The sequence below is a fragment of the Bidens hawaiensis genome, unplaced genomic scaffold, assembly GCF_021521415.1.
Source record: "Bidens hawaiensis isolate Kalapana, Puna unplaced genomic scaffold, B.hawaiensis_p1.1 tig00035509_1, whole genome shotgun sequence".
NCBI lineage: Eukaryota > Viridiplantae > Streptophyta > Magnoliopsida > Asterales > Asteraceae > Bidens > Bidens hawaiensis.
The window spans coordinates 1,265-5,864 of NW_027496180.1; the positions used below are offsets into that span (position 1 = coordinate 1,265).

Sequence of the window (4,600 nt, forward strand, 5' to 3'; positions counted from 1 at the left end):
TTTTAATGCTTGATTATTCCTAAGCCATGATGGGCCGAACATAACTATGTTCGAGGAGTAATAAAATAAAAGAAAATATTTTAGCGTCAACATATTCACCAGCATGTGTTGCTGACGTATTTTCTAAACATTTTGCAGGTAATCAAGAATAGAGGCTTGGGATGACGAAGTGCATAAGATATCCGATGTCTCGGATCTTTTTGTTAAAACTATAACATATAAATGGTGGTTTGTAAATAAACAAGTAATCTTAAACACTAAATGGGAACTTTTAATCCCGTCTTTTGATAATGTAAATACTATATTTTTAATCCACATGTTTTTAAAGACGCCCGCTTTTAATACGTTAACTCTGATATGTTTACAAATGTGGTACCAACATAAGTGTCGCACGCCTAGGCCGTGGTATGGGGTGTGACACATAATATATTTGAACCGGTTACGAACTGTTCTATTGGGTACGGTATGGAAACTAGGCAAAACTAATAAAGCTACACCTTTGAGACGACCCAAAGTTCATGTAAAGACTAGACAGGTCCAGACTATGGGTGTTCTTCGGGTTCGTTTTTCGAGTTGGGTTCTTCGGGTTTCAAAATTTTAATTCTTGACCCGAAACCCAACCCAGATCTCTCATGGGTTTTTTGGGTTTGGGTAATTCGGGTTGGGTTAATCGGGTTTCGAGTATCCTAGATAAAAACTCACACGAAACCAGAGTTTTTTTTCTTCAAAAAAAGTACAACGCTAAAGTTAAAACAATATATTCTTCTTTGTTTATAACACAAATAATCAAATAATAAACCAACCTAACTTGATAAAACAATATATTCTTCTTTGTTTATAACACAAATAATCAAAGAAAAGTAAAACTAACTCGAACTATAATCGTATTCAATCGTGCGTGATTTGGTTGTTCGATTACGGTTGCTATTAGTAATAAATGAAAAACATAAATTAATAGCAAGAAATCGATCCATAATAGTTAGAATGACAAAAGTCGATTAGAACCAGATTTTGATAATTTTAGTGGCCAAAACTTAGCCTATTATACATAAAAAATATAAATAATTTCAAAATTAAAAGTTTATTCGGGTTGACCACAATCTTATAAACCAAACCGAATTACTTTGGTTCGGTTTAGTCTTTTCTCGGGTTCGGGTTATTCGAGTCGGGTTAGCTCAGGTTCAGGTATGGGTTTTTTCGGGTTGAGTTTCGAGTAAAAGTAACAGCCGTAGTCCAGACCGGTTGATTAGCTAGCTTAGCATAACTGGATCTGAATATTGGACCCGTTAAAAATGGTATGGAAATATAATAATTATTATTACACCGCAGCAAACCCCCAAATCTCCCTTGAACACCACTCTTGTTGTAAAAAGGAACCCTAGATATTCAGCAGTAACCAAATTCGAAATGTCCGACAACTTGCCTGTTGAAATCCAAGAAGCAACATCTACTTGTGAGGTATAATCACCGATACATTTGTATATGTTTCAATTGCTGATGACGATACCTTCCCCAGTCATAGAGTTTCCATTACTCATCCCCCATTGGTTAACATGCTTCAATCTCCTGCTATAATTGACCGCTCTCACGGTCTGTTGTGTTTGTACAGCTGTGATTGCCTGGTCGAAAAGACATAGCTGTTCTTTGGTTGTGCCTAATGTGGCAGATGTCAAAGAACGGATGTACTCAACCGTTCTAGGGTTTGGGGTTTGCCGTGAGACTACTGACCCTAAGATTGTCAAAATTAAACATATTAACAGTGTCAAGGACATGGAAAGTGTAACTTGCATCCCATGGCAGGTTGAGGTTTTTACTTTGAGCACAGGGGCCTGGAGAAGTCCATATGGAAATCTGCCTCGTAAACCAATTCAATTTGGCTATAGACAAGCCGTAAATGGGTTTTATTATTGGCTTGCTACAGATACGAGTACTATAGATGGTGAACTTGAGTCCTACAATTTGATTATGTCCTTTGATATAACAAGTGAAGAATTTAGAGAAATATACCTCCCAGATAATTTACTATACTACCGGTCTATGTGCAATCTGTCCATCTCTAATATATGGGAGTCTCTTGTTGTGCTTGAATGTGATGAGAATGAGGGTGTTTATGTTGTATGGATAATGAAGGATAGTGTACCAGAGTCATTTACAAAGCTATTCACTATTGACGTACCGGGTGCAACAATACTTCGCGTACTGGAATTTAGGAAGAGTGGTGAACCTGTAATTGAGATTGCAGAAGATCACAGTGACCCGTTTGATGATTCATCATCTCTTGTCGTTTATGAACCCAATTCAAAGCACGTCGGTAATCTTGATTTTAGTGGAACGGGTTCATTTTATGTGAATGCCTACGAGGAAACATTACTTTTGCTTGATCATCCAGATTTTATTGTTTATGACAAAGGTAAACGCTACATTGCAAAGAAGAGAAGTCTTTTGAAGCGTACACGTAGACACAAGGTATGAACCAATAGCATGGAAACACTTTTGGTGCTTTAGTTAGTATATTTGAGAAGTTTGGTGCCACAAAGTAGTTAATATAGGTTTTTTGTATATAAGATATATTTGTAGAATGAGGTTATGAATTAGATCTTTGGTAGCATGGCCTTGTGGTTTTCGTTAAGTTAGTTTGTGGTCATGTGGTGGCCACCATGGTTTGAATCTGCTTCTACACATGAAAAATATTATTATTTTTTGCACTGCACTCATTATTATATATATCAAATTACAAGTTTTGTTATACACTCATAGTTACTGTTTATTTCAAAATTGGCTTTGCCTACCTAAGCATCGTGCATAGATGATTGTAACAAGAGGTTTGGGTTTTACGTGCTACACCTGCTACGTGGTGTCCTCATCTATTCCAACATATACACCACACATACCTTTTTTTAATCTTCCTTTTCCTTGCCACTGCCATCTTCATCACCGGAGACTGAATGCCACAAGTCTAACTCCACACCTCTCTCGCTTCCGTTTTGAAGTAAAGATCAAGAAATTCTAATTTGCCCATGTAAGAATCTCTATTGTTCGATTTCACACTTGATTTCTCTGAGGCAACGTTTTTTTAGGGCCCTGTTTATGCCATTAACGAAGGGATGAAGTTGTCGACGGATGCAAAAAAACAGGCTCCTTTTCTTCAACATTTTCGAACTCTGAGTTCAATTATGATAGTTTAAACTAATGAATATGCAGTTTTGTTTTTATAAGTTGTTTTATTATATCGGGTGTTAATGGGATTAGGATTATATTGCTTAAATTCCATGTTTGTATTCTATTTGAGCCTTAGTTGTTTGAAATTAGAATATACATTCTATCTGTTTTTGTGTGATTTTTGAAAAACGAACGAAACTAAAAAAGAACAAAGCTATGTGTGATTTTACAATAAATTTTTTAAGAAGAGGTGAATGGGATATTGGGATGTTAGTTTTTAAGGTATCATTATAGTTGAATGTCGAAAAGGTGCTTTCGTTGGTTAAATCTGACTCTCCTATGTATGCTTGTAAGGCAATTGATAAAATGTTAATGTGATGTTTTTGTGTTGCTTTGTTGGATTACTTTTCTAATTATGTATGCGGCCTGTTTGATGGAAAACCTGTTTGATGGAAAACATTATCGCACTGACATCCACAAAACTAACAGTCTACATAGGTATGATCATCTTATCATTTTATAAACTACAAAAAAAAACCCCCGAGAATTTAAAGAGACTTGGTGTCCAGACTCATGATTTGATACTGAACCCGCATGAAGAATTTAATTTTAATTATTACATATTAATTTGCAACTTTCATAACAAAAAGTATGCTTAATCAGTTGTAGTTTATGTTGTAGTGGTTGTTACAAGCTGCTGCATTACCAACTTCTACACTTGGTGTCTTGGTCACCACGTGGTCTGCATATCTGAAACACTTTTCTTGCCTTTTGGTTCCATGCCTTTCTGTATTCATATGTGTCTCTCGATGATAATCGATTGTATGCAGTTTCTTTGGCGGTGGCGGTAGAGATGATGGTGGATGGTCAGATCGGCAACACTTCATAGTGGTATACAACGGAGCCTTCACCTATTGTTACCTCCACCGCCGTCCTTCGTCTTCCTGCTGTTGTTGACTATAGGTAACTGAAATATTTGGTTAAATTGATTTTGATTTTTTGACGCCCAAACGTAATAATAGCAAATGCTACCTGAAATTCATTTATGGTTGTATAAAGTTGTTATTTTGGTTTAATTAGCGCTTGTAATGTATCTTAAAATTCTTATTTGTATAAGCCTAATACATTTTTGGATGCCATTTGATGGGAAAGTCAAACAATCGATTAGCATAATAGTTTATGAGTAGCGTTTAAGTGGGACTTTTCTGAAACGGCCAACAGTGGTAAAACTGTAAAACACTAGTTACTCCACAACAAGCTTTTTGGGTTAATGACTGTCTTTGTAAGTGTTTTCAGTTGTTAATGGCTGTCTAGATCCAGATGCATGGGTCCGACCTGACAACGCTGGATATACTAAAGAGGAATTTGAGGCACGTCTTGTTCTTGAGTTTTTTTAAAGGAGGGAAAGGAAATGAAAACTAAGGATAGTTAAAAAATGGGT

At 36.1% G+C, this 4,600-nt stretch overlaps 1 pseudogene; it reads left to right on the forward strand.

The window, feature by feature from the left end:
* The first annotated feature begins 1,438 nt into the window (after nucleotides 1–1,438).
* On the forward strand, nucleotides 1,439–4,116 carry LOC143587445 (uncharacterized; annotated as a pseudogene).
* Nucleotides 4,117–4,600: the final 484 nt, after the last annotated feature.